General features: G+C 40.5%; 1 protein-coding gene across 9 annotated transcripts in view; it reads right to left on the minus strand.

The window, feature by feature from the left end:
• CHRM2 (cholinergic receptor muscarinic 2) overlaps positions 1–18742 on the minus strand; it is a 172122-nt gene extending 153380 nt beyond the window's left edge. For 4 of the 9 annotated variants that reach the window (XR_004268225.1, XR_004268227.1, XR_004268231.1 and 1 more), the window contains exons 1-3: positions 18352–18444; positions 17933–18090; positions 1964–2034 (exon numbers count right to left, since the gene is read on the minus strand). The gene's annotated coding sequence lies outside the window, so the exon portion shown is untranslated. Of the gene's footprint in view, positions 1–1387; positions 1420–1457; positions 2035–17932; positions 18091–18168; positions 18255–18351 lie in introns of those variants that run through there. The other 5 variants (XR_004268229.1, XM_032275898.1, XR_004268230.1 and 2 more) reach the window with 4 other exon arrangements.
• Positions 18743–20307: the final 1565 nt, after the last annotated feature.

A 20307-nucleotide genomic window follows, 5' to 3' on the forward strand; every position in this document is an offset into this window, starting at 1 on the left:
CACTGTTAAAAACTGTAGTCCTCATGCTGTACATTAGCTCTTTTGACTTGTTCAACTACATTATTTGCTACTTTGTATGCTTTGACCTACATCTTACAGAAAGATGAAGTGATGGACATATGTTCTGAAACCCCAACTAAGACACCTAATCCACTAGGTATATTTGAGGTATGATGGGATATAGAATTTTTCTTTTCTTTCTTTCTTTTTCTTTTAGACAGAGTCTCACTCTGTTGCCCAGACTGGTGTGCAGTGGTGCAATCATAGCTCACTGCAGCCTTGACCTCCCGGGGGCTCAAATGATCCTTTCACTTCAGCCTCCCAGGTAGCTAGGACTACAGGTGTGAACAACACACCTGGCTAGATTTTTTTATGTGTGTGTATTTTTTTGTAGAGAAGGGTTTTCCTATGTTGCCCAGACTGGTCTCGAATTCCTGGGTTCAAATAATCCACCTGCCTTGGCCTCCCAAAGTGCTGGGATTAAAGATATGAGTCACCATGCCTAGCTGAGAATTTTTCAATTAGAACTACTACCTAAAATCAAGTTTCCTAAATCCATACCAGGTGATGTCTGGGCATTGTTCTTCACACACTTTGCCTTAGTTCTACAAGAAATTACATTTTGCAGTACACTAGTGGCAAGAATCTGTGAGTTTTCTTCTCAAAGAGGAGTCAGAAAGCAATGGGATACATTTTTGGCTTCTTTCAGTGCTCTGAGTACTTCCTTTACTGTACACATACAAATGAGCCTACTGTTTATCCAAAGCCCAGATCATCTGAGGTTATGAATGGGAAGAAGTCACATAAAACTAGAGAACTATCACTCTGTGTTGTCATGGACCCATTTCCTTAAGTCAGGGTACTATGATTTTGGCAGACATCTTAAGCTAGATGTTGCCATTTGACCAATCTAACTAATCTATCAACGATTCTAACCAGATTTTTAATTATCTGTTTAGGTAAATGTCAAATGAAATAGGATGGTGTAGGGCATATGCATTACATAAAATGTTTCCCTTGGATGAGAGACTTTGCTCATGGTAACCAACAGGATGTCTAGACCTTTGGATGCCATATTGACTCTTTTTTTTTTTTTTTTTTTTCTTTTGAGGCAGAGTTTCGCTCTTGTTACCCAGGCTGGAGTGCAATGGCGCGATCTCGGCTCACCGCAACCTCCGCCTCCTGGGTTCAGGCAATTCTCCTGCCTCAACCTCCTGAGTAGCTGGGATTACAGGCACGCACCACCATGCCCAGCTAATGTTTTGTATTTTTAGTAGAGACGGGGTTTCACCATGTTGACCAGGATGGTCTTGATCTCATGACCTCGTGAACCACCCGCCTCGGCCTCCCAAAGTGCTGGGATTACAGGCATGAGCCACCACGCCCGGCCATATTGACTCTTTCATAGTTTGGCCCAGTCTATCTTTCAGCCTTCCTGTCCATTTTCCCAAAACCACCCAAGGCTATAACTACTAAGGATAATGTACAGGACTCTGAATGCTCCGTTCTTATGTAATGGTACATTCTCTACCCTCTTTTGCTAAGTCCTTTCTCTTCCCCACCGCCAGCGTCAATCTAATAAGACCCTACTAACTGTCTAGTGCTTTATTAAACCAAGACCCAGCTGGGTTAGTCCCATTTTTCCTTGTGATTCTACCAGTCTCAGTGCCTTTGGTTTATCACCTGTATATTGTGTATCATTGTGTTTTCCTCATCAAATCGCTCAGGACAGACTGTAAAGGCTAGAATTGGGATGAATCATCTTCGTATCCTAGGTGTCTAGTGTAGCATGTGTATATAACTAAGTCTGCAGAAATAAATGTTGAATAATAAATGAATAACCATTTCTAGTGCATCAATATCTGTCACTTATAAAGCACTAATCATTTCTTTATATATAATAACTGCAGGGGGACAGAATTAAGTTTATAGTTCAGAATAATAAGATGAAAATGTTACTCACATGAATGATGGATCCTTCTCAGTTTTAAATATGAACAATGTCCTCTTTATGTGGCTACACAGATGATTCCCCTGAAATTTAAATTATTTTATTTTTAGGAGATGGAAGTGAAGGGAGTATGTGAGACCTGCTCACTTTTGCAAGCAAACCATTCTCCAACTCTCTTTGGAATCTTTGGGGTTGTCACAGACTAGGAAGGGAGGAAATCTTTGAGGTCCTATTTATTTCTCTCTTTGGTCCACTGTTAAGGAGGCATGATAAACTGTCATAGAATTGCTGTCTCTACCCAAATCCTATTTCCTTTGGGGCTCTATGAGGATGAATAAAACATTTTCTAAAAAGATTGAGGCAAATTAGCTTTCAGCCTCTTCAAATACAGTTTATCTGACAAAGTTCCATCTCTCTTCCGATGGATTACTGGTACCAACTGATAGCATTGGCTCATCTATAAGCTTGAGGAGCTCACACAGGAAAGACACAAAACCAACAACCAAACAAACAGAAAAACTGATTTTCTGTGATTCATTAAAATGTTTTCATTTTAACTTTTGATCTTCACGGAGTGTGGAATTCTCTGCTAGCAAGTAAAGATAAGCAGCTTTATTGCCTGGCAAAATATCTTTTTGATTTTGCCACTGAGTAGCCCCTAAAGAGAATATAGTATTTACAAACAAGGCTTCTGGCATGTTCTCCTATACGTCCCTGTCCTCTCACAGTTCCAAACGCCTCTTAAAATAGCTTTGCAAGTGCCTTCCCAACATTCCCCAGGAGGATATCATGTTCCTAGTGTAAGTGACAGGGGTCCAGGAGCACATTCTATCACCTAATTGTGAATTTCTCTGGATCATGAAATGCTCAATGTCTCAGACAACACGGCTTCCTCAACACACCACCAATTGCTTCTCCTTTCACTTTACCCTGATATAAAACAAAGCAAAAAAGACAACCCCCCAAAAAACGGCATTTCATTTTGACAACATTTGTGGCAAAGCTGATTACATTTATGGTTATCAAGACTTTGGGATGAAGTAATCTGCTATTTGGAAGAAAAACACTTTGACAAAATTAGGAGAGATGACATCAAAATACAGCTTTGTAATTTGTCTTTTTTTTTCTTACTCTAAAGACACTGCACAGACAATTTTTGTAAATTTGGCAGTAGACGTGATAACAGAGTTTCCTAAGGACCTTATGAATGGGGGAAACAAAAGAAACAAGCAGATTTTATGTTGTTTTATAAAAGAGTTCATCCACCATACTTTCTTCAGCTTTTGAAGTTGTCATACATCTCCAGGGAACAAGCTCATTGTGTAATTCGTTTTCGATTATTCTCGATTATGTAATTGCAAGATTAAGTTGATTTATTTTTATGAGCATCAACATTATTTTTTTAAATACATTATCCCAAGTAGATACTGCAATGATTAATGAGAACCCTAATCATTTACAGATAATTCAGTAGGAAAAATGCCTAGATTATATTTCCAAAACATCTGGAAAGCAAGAAAGTAGATGCTCTCAAGATTAGAGTAGTTCATTGAACCAGGTTCTCAGCGGGAACCCAGAGAACAATACAATGGCCAACACTTGTTCTGACAGGTTGGTATCATTTTATATCTGTCATTAAAATTTTGACAATCACTCATGTTTGAATCCAGCCTTTCCAATAAAATCTTACCACTAAATTGTAAGATCCCTTTGTAAAACATCAGGGAAACCAAAGAAGAAAGGTGAAAAACAGAATCAAAAGTCCCACACAAACCAGAAAGAATAACAAAAGGTTTTTATAGCCTCATGTCTTTCTTAGAAGAAATAAAACTCTAAGATTGAAAATAATCATGTGGAACCTTCCATAGGAGTAATCATTGTAGGGTGATGAAATTGACAATGGGCTGTCGAGATGTTCAGACTCAAAATCCTGTTTCTATCACCTCGGATTGCTGTTATCCACATAACAAGCTATGACTGTTTTCACCCTTATTAAGTCTCCTTACTATAAAACAAAGGCATCTGATGAGATGATGTTGGACATTCCATTAAATCTTTAAATCCACTAAGGTGAAGATATTAAATGTAACCTGACAATGACACAATTGTCCCCAAACTGAATATACTTATCCACTACTTTGTACTGCCTCAAACTGTAATATCCTTTGAAAGACACCAGAGGCTCAAGACGGGGAAAGATGCCAAAACCTTCTCTTTCTAAGCTCCCTAGAAGCTGGTGAAGGCAAGTGGAAGACCTTCCGTGCTAAGGATCTTAGGTCCACTGTAACTACTAAGGCTGAGTAGTGCTGTTAGGAGGGAATGTTAAGTCCTCTGTAAGAGAGCAGATGAAAGTGGACACCTAAGTGTAGTTCTTCTCCTTTTGAGAAGGCTAAGCCTATCACATGGCAAATTATCCAGGATGTTACTTTGTTTCATGAGGTACATTGATCATCATCTTTGTTCATATATCTTTTATATAGGGTCAAGTAAAAAGAGAAAATTGTATTAAATCCATCACTAATATGGAAAAAAAGTCTGTTTAAATCATATGCAATGTTTTGTTGGCTAAAGTTTCTTTTAACATACACGATATGCAAAAACAAAAAAGCTTGGTTCCCTTAAAAGTTTATGTGTTTGAGATTAATTAGATTCAGCTTAAATAAAATAATATTAACGTATACCTATAAGCATGGCCTAGAGGAAATTTTGCTCAGGCTTAGATAAAATATTGGTTTTGAAAGTGGAAACATTTATCAGAAAGGAAGTTTTATTTTCAAAAAAAAAATTCACCTAGAAAGAGTTTCTTTGAGCTATTTCAGAAAAGAATAATTTGGTACTATGAAATCAACAGAAGAAGCAGATTGGGGTAGTAGGAAACTTGGAACTCTTAGCAGACTACTAGCATAAAATATCATTAAATAAATATTTATTGAGCTCTGCTATGTGCCAAGAATAGAGGCAGGCATCAAATTCAATGCTGAGAAGAAGGAGCAGGAGGAGGGGGAGAAAGGAGGAGGAGGGTGAGGAAGCGGAGGGAGATGAGGGAGGAAGAGAAGGGGGAGAAAAAAGGGGAGGAGAAGGAAAGGAGGGACTACAGGCTCAGTCCTTACTGAGCAGTTTTTTTTTTTTTATTAAATGAAACCAGAGAAAATCAAAAGAATTTTATCATATAAAGGTGTTGAATATAAGATATTAGTGTAAGATAAAGAGTAGGTCCATATGAAGAGGTTAATTGTCAAGTTACCTAAGTGGGTACCATTAGCTTTCATGTGTAAAGCCCATGTCCAAATAGCTGGAAGGACTAGGGCCATATTCAGACAGTATCAATTTTCCTAAAGGCAGAGGATAGAGCAACGGAAACACCTCAGAGGAGGTGTTCCTATACAACCTCTTTGCTTCTCAGATAGGAACAAGAATACTCTGTCTGCTATTGGAAAAACAAAAAATGATTTATGGTGTTTCATTTAAATGATATTTAGGAGTCATACGGTCTTGCATAAAGTGGTCTTTCAACTAGGTTTGCAGTTTTTTAACTTAGCTTCGTCATGTCCATGGCTGCTGAAACTTGGAAGATGCTGTGAGAAAGAGAAGAGGGAAGTAAACAGCCCTGGGATAATTTTTCCTCTCCTCTTCTTGAATTTACACACTTAGAGAAGTGGAAGGGTTGTCCAAACTTGGTAAACAAACCACTCAAATCCTTCAAAAGAGAGAAGTGAAAGGTGTTTGTTGTCTGAATTTTTAAAACTTCCCGTAAAATATATAATCATGGGAAAATAAAGACAGTTAAATAAAATCTACAAGACGCCAAGAAACTACGCGTTTCTAAGTACTGAAATAGGGATATAGTGGGTTAATGGAAGACAAAAAAAGAGAATTAAAATATTCAGAACATGAATTCTGTGACCATTATTAGAAAGTTCTAGAGCTCAAGAATATGGAAATGTAAGATTAAAGAAAATGCAAAAGAAGAATAAAATAATACAATGACCAAAAGAAAAAAAATATTTATCTATTGCCTGGCTAAAATTTATCTTCAAGAAGCATGGCAAAATATTTACTGATTTAATGAAAACCCCAAAGAAAAATAAATGCAATGGAATATCATTCAGTGCTGAAAAGAAAGGAACTATCAAACCATGAAAAGACATGGAGGAACCTTAAATGACTTGAATTTACACACTAAGTGAAAGAAAGTTATTACTAACTGAAAGAGGTCAGTCTAAAAGACTGCACACTGTATGAGTCCAACTACATGACAATCAGAAAAGGCCAACTATAGTGACAATCAAAGAACCAGTGGTTGTCCAGAGTTAAGGTAAAGAGGGGAGTAAATGGAAGGAGCACAGAGGATTTTTTTAGGGCAGTGGAAATACTTTGTATGATGTTACATGCGTACAGTAGCATCTACATACTATTATATACTTGTCCAAATTCAGTGAATCCTCAATACCAAGCAGGAACCCTATTGTAAACTATGGGCTCTGGCGACACTGATGTGTCAATGTAGTTCACCAGTTGAAACAAATGTCCCACTCAGATGGGAGATGTTGATAGTGGAAGGAAGTAGGTGTGTACAAGGGCAGAAAGTATGTGGAAACTCTTCTGCTCAATTTTGTGGTGAAATTAAAACTGATTCAAAAAATAAAGGCTATTAAAAAAAACTATTGCAGCAAGAAAAAAGGTCTTTCAATAATTACATATAGTGACAGAAAAAAAGCTCATTGGAATTTTAGATAATTGACCTCTTGGTATCAAGTTTTTTTTTCCCACATATATAAAAAAATATAGTCAGAGCACTCGGGAGTTTGGGAGAAATTATAATTTTAAAATGTAGTCAAATGTTTGCTGCAAGTGGAATGAGTAAGTCACCTTAATTTAATTAAAATATGCAAGCCAAATAGGAATGACCTTTAGCAAATCTGACCAATATTTGGTGCAGGAATTTCAATGATCTAGATTCCCAAGTCTTAGGGAATAAACTGAATGAATTGAGAGTCACCATCAATTATTTCTGAAAGTACATCTCAGACACCAAGAGATGCCAAAGTACAGAAACAGGGGCAATAGCTATTAAAGGAGGAGAGAATAGGGCTGCCAATTATTGCCAGTACTCTAGATTCAATATCTCCTAAAATAACCAAATTAAACTGGACCAGAAAATGTAACAAACCTTACGAACAAAGAAAAACTACAGAGAGGCAAGAGCAATTGTAGCCGAAGAATGGAAGTGAAAAAAGACCCAACAGGAATGGACCGTGGGCACTGGCATTGTGATGAAGAAGCTATAATAAGCTGGTGAATAGCAAATGGGAGTCATTTGACAGCCTTGTTTTTTTCCATGAAAAAGACCCCTAGGATTCAAAGTGAACATTTCAAAGATCGGAACATCTCATTTTATTTGGTTTGAATATGAAAACTTTCTAGAAAATAGACATGGCCTCCTTTCTTTCCTAATGCTGTAAGATAAAAATAATGTGAATTTTCAGCAAATTCTTATAGAGATAGAAGCCAGGGTATCTCCTTTTAAATGAGAGAAATTTAAAGATGAATGCTAAAGATGTGAATTTCCTGAAGAATGTGTTATGTAACTAACAAACTCTGAGGGAGAGGAGTGATTATCACTTTAATTAATTAGGGCTCTGTTACAGCTCCCTTGTGAAAGATAATCCTTGATTAAAACTGTCAGTATGTAAAAATATTGACTGATATTGAAATGTAAGAATGTAAAATTTCAATTAATTGTGAAAAGGAAATTAGCTGATATTATCATTTACCAATATACAGTCATGATTCTCAGAACATGTGGGGGCACACAAATAAGTGTTAACAATAAGTGTAAACAGGAATAGAATTATTCCGAGGTGGTTTATCCCTCAGGACAACTAGCCTCTTTGGCCTTTTGTTTGTGTACCTGCAATGCAGAAGTTTAGGTTAAGTAATGATAATTGTTTTGCAAAGGAAGGGAATAGATATAACAGTATGAAATGGAAGGAGATTAAATGATAACATTTTACCAATACTTAATGTTTTCCTAATCAGCAGAAATGTTGCAACATACATATGCTTTATAAATATCAATAAATATTGTATGCCTTGGAAATTTTATACCTGGAAGCCTTGCTGAGACTTTTTCCACCTCTGTGCCTAGAAAGAGCTCCCAGGGGACTATGAAGGCTCAAGCACTTTTAAACTCAAACCCTATAAATTATACTAAGCCAGGAGCTAGTGGCCAGGACACAGATTCTAAACTTCACCTAAGGCTGATTCCTTTACCATGAGGTCTGTTCTCATGATTTCGTTTTCTGAACGCTGACTGCAAGTGAGACTTGCTTCTATTTCTTTTTCATCTCTTTCTCTTTTTCCTTAGCCTTATCAGAATTAGATGCCAAATAATATAATGAGATATCCTCTGAAAGAACTGCTTGTGGTATAGAATAACAAAACAAAAGCACATTCAAAACTGATCATTAACCTTAGATGTGGAAATAATGCCCAGAGCCACAAACTCACTCTTAGACCTAGAATAAGTTATTTAGTGTCAACAAGCCATGGTTTCAAGACTTAGAAAGAAAAAGGAATAAATGTACCACATAAGGTGAGTATGAGGTATAGAAACAATATATGTAAAGAAATGGCATAGGTTCTAAAATCTGATTAAAAACTCAAAAAACAGCAGCTGTCATTTCATGGTTTTTGCTGCCATTATTATCGTCACAGAAGAGTATCTTACCCAAAATTCTGAAGTTTCCCCTAATATGGAAATAACTAGTCATGCAAAATATCCAGTCAGGCTTATTTTAAACTAAAGCAAAATTGAGATTGCTTGTTTACTGTTTAATGATACCCAGTTGCCAGAGACAACAGAAATTAAACCTATATCATCTACCCCTCCTTCTGACTTCAGTACCTCCATCCAGCACAGCACAAAGAAAAATAAAGTCTTTATTATTTAGGCTTACATGTGAAGACATAACTGCCCACTCTACTGATAAAATCTGATAAAAAAAAAAAAGTAATTTTGAGGATAAAGCAAGAGAACAGTGGGCATATCTGGGAAACATGCTTTGGCCCTGGAGCTGCTCTTTATCTCCCCCCTAAAATGAAACCAAATGCCCTGATGCTCTCCAAAGAACACAATTAAATAGAATTTTCTTATCATTTTCTATTTTCATGCTGGTTATGGTAGAAGCGCTTCCCTTTGTAATAGTGCCAAGGAAGGCAGAGTATTAGAAAATCTTCCTTGTGTTCAACAATATAAAACTGTGTGTGAAATATATTTTTCCTCTACCTATCAAATTATTCTGTGCTTATCTTTTATGGAAAAGAAGAAAAATTAGGCTTCAGGTAATTATTTAGCTCACAATCACATTCCTCCTAAAGAGCTCCTTTGTATTTAATTAAATAAGAAATAAGAGGCTTGTCTTCCAACATCATTCTGTCTTGTTTATTGGCTTGGCATGAATGAGGAGGGGAGGAAGGACTTATTTGCTTTATTAAAGAAGAATAATCATCAGCATGACTAAGGATGCACAGTAAAGTCAAGAAAAGTCATTATAACTTTCTTACCCCTAGAGGAAGTATTATACCCGCCTGTTACTTGGGATCATCCGAGTGCAACGTTTTGCAACAATGACAGTGAAATGTATCAGCATTAACATTTAAGACAATTCTCTCACTTTCTCTAACTTCTCCACTAGAGTTGGGAGAGAACAAGAGGAAGAAGTCCAGGTGCCTGATCCAGCTATATTAGTAATGAGAATCTAGACAGAACACCAGATAGAAGAATGCAGAATTTTCTTATCACTTTCTATATTCATGCTGGTTATGGTGGAAGCCCTACCCTTTGTAACAGTGCCGAGGAAGGCAGAGTATTACAAAATCTTCATCGTGTTCAACAATATAAAACTGGGTGTGAAATATATTATTTTTCCTCTACCAATCAAATTACTCTGTGCTTATCTTTTATAGAAAGGAAGAGAGGAGCTCTGGAATCATGAAGATATATATGATCTGTGAAGATATTAAGCTAATGAGAGGAATTTAAGGAGGAAAAAAATAAAACAAGAAATAGAAAAGAAATCAAGTACTTATTTTTTAAATAGCGGAGACTGATTTAAATCCAAGGACATATTGTATGCAGATGGGACTGTGCCCCATCCAAACAAATAGGTATCTAGATTTCCTGTACATTGAAATATATGCTTCTTAATCTATAGCTGTCCTCCTGAATTGTTGTTCATTGTTCACACCAGAATTTGCCTAACAAATCAAAAAGTCTCCATCTACAACAAAGCTCTCCGTTGGGGCCTTGATGGCCCACATATGAATGGAAAATACCTACGGTAATATTGGCAGTGACATTTGAGTTGTATATCCCATTTTCTTTCCTCCTTGATGCCTTTTACATTCTAATTCATCAGTCTGTTATTTAAAATGTAGTCCTGTGATTACCCACCTCAGTATCAAGGAAGGGGCTTGCTAAAAATCTAGATTCCTAGGCCTGAATCCCAGCCTGACTCGACATCTTTACAAGGGGAGTAAAGTATCTCAGATACTCAACCTGTGAATTAATCTCTTTTAAATGACTTCTTAGAAGATAGTAGTTATTTAAATAATTCAGACTCATCATTTAAAGCACTATAGCAGGTGACTATGAACATTAACTTTTGAAAAAATGGGCCCACTTCTGCCAAGAGGTCAACATTCAAGAGTATTTAGCATTCTCAGCCTCAGAAAAGAGAGGTTCTGCTTTTCTGAGCCCAGTAAATCCACATAGCTTCAAAAGACTGCCTGGCTACCACAGTTTTTGTTATGTATTTGCACTAATCTGAAAAATGTAGATCATCAGCTTTTATTGTTGCTGTTACTCATTGTCCGTGTGCTGGAAATTTGAATTTAAACTAGCCTATGAAGTTGCCTACAGCTTCTTTGCTAAAATAAAATGGAGGGGGTACTATGCATATTCATGGGGTTGCCTATGATGCAATAAAATGGTAAAATTATTTTGATAAATAGGAAGTGATTTAAAAAATTCTATTTAATTGTGTTCTTTGGAAACATCAGGGCATTTGGTTTCATTTTAAAGAGAAGATAAAAATGTAAATTTAAGTGTATATTGCCATCATTTATAAAATATGGCGTCTATTCTCACCACATCTGTATCCCTAACAAGCTCTAGCTGTTACTCTCCTACCAACACCAAATAAAACCATCCAAGTTGCTTAGCATTTTCATAAGTTAACTCCTTTGTAAATAATTTGGTTTTTAAAATAAAAATATCCATGGCTTCACCTTCCAAAACATGTGGCTACAAATAATAAGGGCCAAAAATGTCATTGTTATCGTATGGATTAGGCACATAAAAATAACAGGCAGGTACTGAGCACCTGGTAGGTATCAGATGATGCGCCTGGCTGTGAGAGGTTAAATGAGATAGAGAATGCAAACTATTTATTAAATTCATCATATTATATCATACCTTTTCATGGGTATTATTATTACTTTGAGTAATGGCTAGAGCATAAGTATGATGCTTATCATTGCCTGTTGTTATAATAATAATAATACAATCTATGATAAGGAAGAAAAGGAGGAAGAAAATAAAAGGGAAAGAAATAGATTGGCTGGTATTTATTTAGCATGTATGCTGTACCAGTCATTATACTAAGCTGTTTATATGCATTATCTCCTTGTGCAGTAGGAGGATGAAGAAATGCCCTTGAGAAAGATGGCTGGCAAAACAGCCCTGATCAGCTATGGAAGCTCCCATGTGGGTTTGATTTCAGGGTTTATCCTAGACATTGAGAAACACTGAAGAATTTTTAACAGGAGAATGACATGTTCAGATTTGCATTTTAGAAAGGTCACTCTGGCAGTGTGAGGAGTAGTTTGTACTAGAGAAAGACTGGAGAGTGGGAGACTGCTTAGAAGCATATGGCTCTGGTGATAGTTCACGCGAGAGGTGCGAAAGGTCTGAGAAGATGCCTGGGTGGAAAGAGGGGTGTGGATTCTGGGGAAGCCTCCCAGGGAACAGATTTAACCTGGAGACTGATTAGAGGGCAGCAGTGAAATTTGGAGTGAGAAAGAAAGAAGATATCCTTATAGCATGTCAACCTCACTTCTAGTTTCTCATGTATTTAGTGATTAATAAAAATGTGCAGCTTGATATTATTATTCACACAATCATGTAAGTAAAACTTCTCTATTTCCCACCTAACAAATATCTCCCCTTTGTCTTTCTTGCTCACATGTGTATGTGTGTATGTATACACACACACACACACACACACATTCACAGGCATACATTTTATATATATATATATATATATATATATATATTTATACACACACACACACACACACATATATCCTTCAAGAAAAATGTTTCCATTCTAAACATAGAAGGCTTCCATTGAGAAGTCTTAAAAACTTAAATGTACAGAATATTCTATTTAGATTATCCTCCCAGGGATACCTCAGTGGTATCTCTTTGTCTTGCATAAGAACATTTTCATAACAATGTTAGACATGTAAGGGTATTACTATCCTTCCCACCCCTTTGCCATAACTGTTTACATAGTAAACATTTAACATACCCACACAACAAATGTATTCTACTAATCTCTTTGCTCAAAAACACATTAATTCAAAGTGCTTCTTGCTTAGGTCCACTTGAATTTGTGATTGAAATTCAAATTCTCCCTAAGTTTTAAAAAGGTTGTTCTTGTCCTATGGAAATCAATGTGCTTCCAGTTATTGAACACCAGAGGGCATCATTCAGTGAAAGCTTGGATTTGGGAGCAGGAGCGAAGCGGGAGAGAGAAGGGGGGACATACAAGGGAGCAAGAGAGAGGAAGGGGTATGGGGGTAGATAGATAGAGGAGAAAAAAAGAGAGAGAAGGAATTCCATTACTAATGAAAGAAACAGAGAAAACAGTTTTTAGTGTGTACCCTTATCTACCATGAAACATTACCATGGTAACAGCACCAGTTAAGATGATTGTATATTTAGGTCATAGTATAAAAGAAGGAGCTAGAACATGTGAAAAAAAAAAGAGAGAGAGAGAGAGAAATAAATAAAGTAAGGCAAAGATATATAAAGAATGGAAAGAGGAAAACCAACTGGAACCTACCTCTTTCTTTGCTAATGGCAGTTTTCAAAGTAACACTATACTTTCAAAGCAAATGTGGATAATAAATACTAATTAAAATTAAATGGAATCATTGAAATTCAGAATCCTAAGTGCCAACAGTCTTATTCAGAAAGATAACTCATTTAGCATGGAAAAATGAAGAGACAATTTGACTGGAATTGGGATACCTGTGTTCTTATGCAGTTCTTGGTTAGCTGTGTCACCTTGAAAAAGTCTCTTCATCCGCTTCCTATCGTGAGCTAAACTGAATGATACCAAAATTAACTTTTATTACTTTGCATCAGACAAAAGAACTTCTATTTTGTAATTTACTAGTATAGCTGAGAGGTGAAATGGGATCTGCCAACATTTTGATGCCCTTGTTTACCTCTGCCAGAGGCAATCACTGACTAAACAAAACAAGCATGTTGTGCCAACTAAGAATCTACTCAGCACTGCATCTTCTTTGCTAAAGGTTTAGGGGATCCAACAACAACACGAAAAGTTGAATTAACAGATGGAGAGAACATCATTGAATTTCTAAATCCCACAGTTTTGTTTTCCCCAAACACAGGGAAAACAAGTGCCACAACTATTTATAAAGAGCCAGTCAACACAATACAAGAACTAAGACTGTGGAATTCAACAGGCTCGTGTTTGAATCCAGGGCCTGCAACTTACTAGCTGTATTATCTTGGGTCATTATTAGACCCCTCTGAATGCTGGTTTCTTCCTCTGTAACAGCAGGAAAATAATATCTACTACATAGGATTGTTGCAATGAGAAAATGAAAAAATTGATTATTAACTCATTCAACAAAGATTAAATATGTGTCTTAGGTGTGCTTGGCTGTATTTTAAAGAGTAAGGCTAAAGCAACTGATAAAACAGAAAATATCATACGGGGAAATGCTTAGAATAGTGCCAGGAACTTAGAACACACTCAGCAAAAATATCTGTCTAAGAAAAGGTGACTTTCATCTCTTTCCCCGCATATCACCTCCCCCACATAGGCCAGGTGAGCTGTGGAATATGCAGTCACTAACTTACACCATTTATCTTAAGTGAGAGAAGTCTCAACACCTGCTCAATGAACCAAAGGTGATAGGAAACAAAAGCCAGTTGTTAGTAATCACAAGGCAGACATTGGCAGCATTTGATACATAGGACTCCATTGAGAACTATGCCACAGACAGTCCACGTCATAAAATCTCAAGCAGGTCTAATATAAGTTTAAATGAAGAAAACCAATTCTTCAAGAGAACCATGTGGCAAAATGTTTCTGTCAGTCTCTATCCTACTGAGTAAAGTGAGAAAAGTCTAAGACAGGATTGAGAATGGTGTCTGAGTGGTCAGATGAAGACAACAGCAGGGGTTTGCCCACATGCATATCCTAAACAAAGGCTGACATTAGTGATGGAGGTTGAACCCAGCATGATTATTGACATATGCACAGATTCTTGCCCTCATTTTTCTCTCTCCCAATTCCCTCTTCATTTCCCTGTTATTCTAATTTCTCCTCTTCTCCCTCTTTTGTACTTGCTGTAACTTTACTCATTGCTGTGGGTCCAAGAGATTTGTGACTCCTAATTAGTCAGCCTACCTTCCATTCAAGACAGCGTCATTCATACTTTTTGTGCCTTCCCTACCTGCCAGCAGGCTGGGACTGTTTTCTTTGGACCTCTGAAATCACCTATTTCTCTTGGCCCTAGGGAATGGCTGCTCTGGAATTGGAATTGGAAAATTGTCCAGTGAAGACACATCTGGATGCCTGGCTATGTGGATTATCTGGGCAATAAAGGGGATCGGTCAAATTTAGAGCAATATATGTTGTTTTGTTTGTTTTGTAACATGAAGACAATAGTCTCGGCCTCCCAATATTGAGGGACTCTGGGAACTAAGCCAAAGGGACTTTTACTGGTATTTGACCTGCTATTTCCCAATCTGTCTCTGAAGTTAGTTGAGAGATGAAAACATGCTCTTTGGGTTCTCTTTCACTCAAACTGTGACAGAAGTATTCAAATCCGCCTATTTGCTCACTCCAATTCGCCTCCAGGCACCCTCAAGCACCCTTAACAAACAAACATGCCTCTTTGTTTTATAGGAAAATGAAGCATCTGTCAGGCAGTTTAGCCCTGGGAATTTGGGATCTGGAGACTTTCCCTCATTTTCACCCCATCTCATTCACAGAGCTTTATTTTAAAATGGTAAACAGATTTGGCTATAGTTCTCACCTCTTTTTAGGGTCAGGTTACATTTTTAAAGTTTTAATTGGCATTATTGTCTAGCCCAGGAAAGCAAATCGAGTCAATAGGAAATTGCTTATTTGTTGTATTGCTACAACTAGATCACTTTATTGATAATAGCAATAACAATAATTCACCTGGCATTGATTTATTACTTCTGAGTCCTCAGCTGCCAAGCCTGCAAAGCTGGGATATTGTTGGCACAAAATTCTTCCATCCGTTTGACAAGTCTCAAAAGTCCACTTTCTGAACTGCAGCAGAATACAGTTCCCAGCTTAAAATTGCCTCTTGGCCAAGTCAACTGGTTTTACCTCTGTGATCGTCAGTGTCATTATTACTACCTCCCCAGCCATGGCACAGGTACGCCTGTTTTGGGCTTCTGTATAAAGATATCATCGTCTCTATTATTATCTTATCAATGAAAATGCATATATTCCTATCATATGGTGGTACATATTTACCGATTGCCCACAAAGTGCAATGCGCTACCTTTGCCGCACAATTGCGAGTTCCTTACTCTGGAGTTTATTAAAAGCTTCATTTTGAGAGCCCTCTCAATCGGAGACGCCAGAATTGTCAGGAAAGAAGAGAATCGCCGGCGCGTCCCAGCACCCGGGCATCGAACTTCCCTGGGCAGGATGGAGAAAAGCTGCTGCCCGCGGGTGGGTTCCTGGGGGGACGCCCGGCGGCGGGGCGGGGCGGGGCGGGGCGGGACCCGGAGGCCTGCAGCGCTGCAGCCACAGGAACCCTTGGTGCTTCGCACAGCCCGGCCGGTTTTCCCCAGAGCCTCCCTCCCCTCAAGCCTAACCCCAATTCCAGTTTTCCTCAGGCCTTTCGGGTGGCCCCGGGGTTTGTCTCTGGAATCTAGGCTGACTCCCCACCCGACCCGCAGAGCCCTGTGCGGGCCGTGGCCCTGACCATGGCGGTGGCTGCGGGAGCTCCTGGCTGTGGAGCGGGGGCTGCGCGCCGGAGCGCTGAAGAGTGTGTGGCGGAGCGTGGAGACTGGTCGTTGTGTGCTTGTGTCGCTGGCTGCGTGTCCTAGGGGATGGGCAAATCACACGACTGCCACATACCCATTGCCACCCAGCGCTAAGAAAAGAGCAGGAAAAGCAAAACAAAAAAGCAAAGAAGAAAGGGAAATAGAAAGTCACTGTGGGGGATTCCGGAGCTTGAGGAGTGGGAGGCGCTGCGCTCTTCTTGGCTCGCGGCTCCTGGGCTGGCAGACTTGGAGCCCTGGGTGGCCGCAGCCACAGACGTGCTGTGGCGGTGAACTGACCTAAGGACGCGGGAGGGCGGCCTGGGTGAGATGTCCGCCGACAGCTCTGCTGGCTTTACGCGTTTACCTCCATTTCTCTGTTCTCCTCTCTGCCCCTGGCGACCCTCCCTGCTGGTATTTCTGTACATGCAAGAGTCTTGGCATCATCGCCAGGGACCAGTGGGCCGGTGGACCCTCCCTGGGACAATTCTGCATCTCAGGGCAGCCTCGAGGACGGCGTTGGGCAGAAAGATGGAGAAAGGAAGGGGGGTGCTGAAGGCGGACGGAGGCTAAGGGTGTGCCTTCCTGTGTGTCAATAATTCTGGGGAATTTTCACCTCTCCCAGACGAGTCTCCACTTACCCCGCGAGCGGCCCCCTGGGCGCCCGGCAGCGCGCACAGGTGGAATTTCCGCGCGTCTAACCGGCACCAGTCATGGACCGCACCTGTCCGGGTCCGAGAGCTACAAGTTAGCGGTGATTGCCCGGGACCTCAGGTGCGGACCGCAAGAGACATTGGGTGGGTACAACGGTCCCCAATCTACGACCCCGGGGCCTGCCGGGTCGGTTCAGGACCCATTGTGAGTTAGGTGGCGAAGCCCAGGCACAGTCCCGTGTCTCATGGGCTTCGAGTTGGGACCTTGTTCCCCAGCCACCGCGGATTTGCGCGCTCCTGCGCGGGGCTAAAATAGCATGGCATTCCAGAAGGCTTTCCTCTCTTTTGTCTTGGGACCCTCTCCCCCATTCTTATTGCTTCTGCTTCATGGCCATGATCCGGAGACTGCAATGGGAAACCTCTCCAGGGCCGGAGGGTGGCTCCTAAAGCGGAGCCGGGGATAGCTTGGAGCCCGGGCGAGCCGGGCCTCCATCCCACATGCACTGAAAGACGCGGTCAGACCCCAGCAGGAAGTAGCGTGAGGGGCGGGAGGGACGAAGCTCTCCTTGTCTTGTCCATGGCCGCATCTAGAGTGGGTGGCGGGAGGAGGGTCGGCAACAGTAGAGGGAACTGGGGGCTGGAAGAGGGAGCGATGCCGGGACAGCGCGGCTCCCAGGCTGCTTTCGCCACATTCGGCTAGACACAGTGACCCTCGGAATGGTAGGGGTACCCCATCCCGCGCTGTGCCTTATTTGCCCCTTCCTTCCAGACCCGCCATCACTGCCCCCAGTCCTCCAAGCCCCAGGATCCAAAGTTTCCGTCTGACAATCTGCACGTGGGTAGGACCTCCCTCCAATTCCCCCCCAAGCCCTGACCCTTGAGAGTCCGGTTTTGGGGGATACGAAGGGAGAGACCCCCTGGTGCCAGGGCCCTTGGAGTGGGCAAGTGGAGAGCTGCACAGCGCGGTGCCCTTACCTGTCGCTGGTTCGCTCCAGTTGCCTCCCCGGCTGCGAGGTGGTGGAGGCTTTAAGGCGCGAGGAGCCCTTTTGTCGGTTCAGGGCCGATCCGCCCCGGCTCCAGCTGCGCACGGTTTAGAGTCCGAGGCCAGCTGCCGGTTCTCTTTCTCCCTTGATCTTGCAAAAGAAAAGGAAAAGATTAGTTGGTGCCGAGACACTGGAGGGGTGGGGCGGGAGAGGCGGGAGAGAACCGACCCAAAGGCTCTGGCGAGAACTGCGGAGCTGGCGCGCGCGCGCAGGCAGAGTCACGCACCCGACTCTCGTCCCAGCCACTTGGCTAGTCTGTGACCTGTTCGTGGTTTAGACTGGAGTTACATTGACGCTGCCCCCGCCCTCCACGCCGAACCACCAAAGGACAAGCAAACAAGACTTTCAAACCTGGCTTTCATGAAGAGCCTGGAGACCAAAATAGAATGGAGACCTGGATGCCTCGGCGAGCTGGGCTGGATTCATTTCTTCACCAAAGTGCTTGGGGAAGTAGGAATTAGTTTTGGGGGGCGATACCTATTCCGGTACCTCGGCGATTTCCTGGTGAAATCTGCGATTTCTAGACTCTGGCCAACCCGCAGCCTGGAGTGTGTGAGTGTGTGTGTGTGTGTGTGTGTGTGTGTGTGTGCCCGCGCGCGCTCCCTGGGTCTTTGCGCCCGGGTGCCTTTTGTACAGCAGGAGAGCGTGTCTGTATTCGTGCGTGTGTGTTCGATTAGCTGCAATGGGCGGACAATTTCTGGAGAGAACATTTACAATTTTCTTTCAATATGACAGGATTAGTTGCTGTTAAAGGCGCTCCTCCAATGAAATCTTCTCTGCTCTCTGATTTGGCGGTTCTTCTAGCGAATATGACAGCCTTTTCTCCAGGCTCCTTTTCGCTCCTCTCCATTTCCATCCCCAGAGCCCAGCTCTCCATCTGCAATTTCTACATCAGAACCACCCCCAACCCCGAGTCCCTTCCCTGCAAGTGTGTGAGTGCTACAAAGGTGACATGGCATATCGGGAAGAATGCAGTATTGCTTTTTGATTGTCGGAGATACTTAAGCCCCGTTTTTCCAGGTGGGAAAATGTTAGACTAAATCCACTATGCTTTGTAAATATAGAATGGTGCTGAACTCTTCACATATTGTTTATTTCTTTGGAGCATTGACAAATGCATTAGAAAGAGAAGTAATTTTTTTCCTCTTATATTAAGTATGCGTCAGTGACCATGTTTTCTTCATCTAATCGGCAATAGACTACAGAATATATATATATATATTTGGTGCTTCAGAAAATTTGTGAACTCCATGAAACAAATAGTGGGGTGCAAACTTTCTGTGCTCAGACCTGCCTTTAGACGTTTATTTTTTTATTTTAATGCAAAATTTCTTCTAATAATGACATCCATTATTTTTAGATACTAATCTCATTTGATAAAAGTACAATGATAGGATTTTAAAGTGTAGCTGAGGCCAAAACTTGCTTTTGTAAAAGCATACGTGTGTGTGAACATAACATTAATATGTTGTATATTACATAGGCTTCATTTTCTCTCATCCAACTTCAATCAAATAAAAAGAAAGAGTGGGAACCTTAAATTTACTAACCTGGAATTGGACACACCACTTTTTGGGTCACAGGGACAGGCAAAGAGCAAGTTAAAGCTACATTGATGTAATATAATATAGTCAATTAAATTCCGTTCAGTTCTTGATGTCCGGGGCTTTGCTTGGTATTAAACGGCATTCAGAAGAGCAGAAACCACTGTCCCTGTGTTTATTTAAGCTTCTCTTCCTATTGACAAGAAAAGACACTTATATGAAACATCTATATAACAGTTGACAATCAAATGATTACTTTTATAGCAATGTAAATTTATTGATAAATGGAAATGTTGTCACTGAAAGTTTCTGCTCTTTTTGTTAACTCATAGCTACCACCAACCAGGACCTGACATGAACTTGATTTTGCTTGATTGAAGTCGTCCTGAAGCACAGCATTGCAATACTGTGTCTCTGCCTTCAATCTCCATACTCACATGCCACCATCACTGGGTGATTATAAGATACCTTTAAGAAAATCAAAACTGCTCTGCTAAGTCTTGTTCTCAGCCTCTCCCAGCATTTGCTCCATTACATTAAATATCTGATTTTGTCATCTCTCCTCTCTTAAATACTCTTTTCAGAATGAATTCACATTTTCCTTTTTTTTTTTTTTTTTTTGAGACGGAGTTTTGCTCCTGTTACCCAGGCTGGAGTGCAATGCCGCGATCTCGGCTCACCACAACCTCCGCCTCCTGGGTTCAGGCAATTCTCCTGCCTCAGCCTCCTGAGTAGCTGGGGAATACAGGCACGTGCCACCATG

This window comes from Sapajus apella, unplaced genomic scaffold (genome assembly GCF_009761245.1).
Source record: "Sapajus apella isolate SASKATOON/1434 unplaced genomic scaffold, GSC_monkey_1.0 scaffold7, whole genome shotgun sequence".
Lineage (NCBI taxonomy): Eukaryota > Metazoa > Chordata > Mammalia > Primates > Cebidae > Sapajus > Sapajus apella.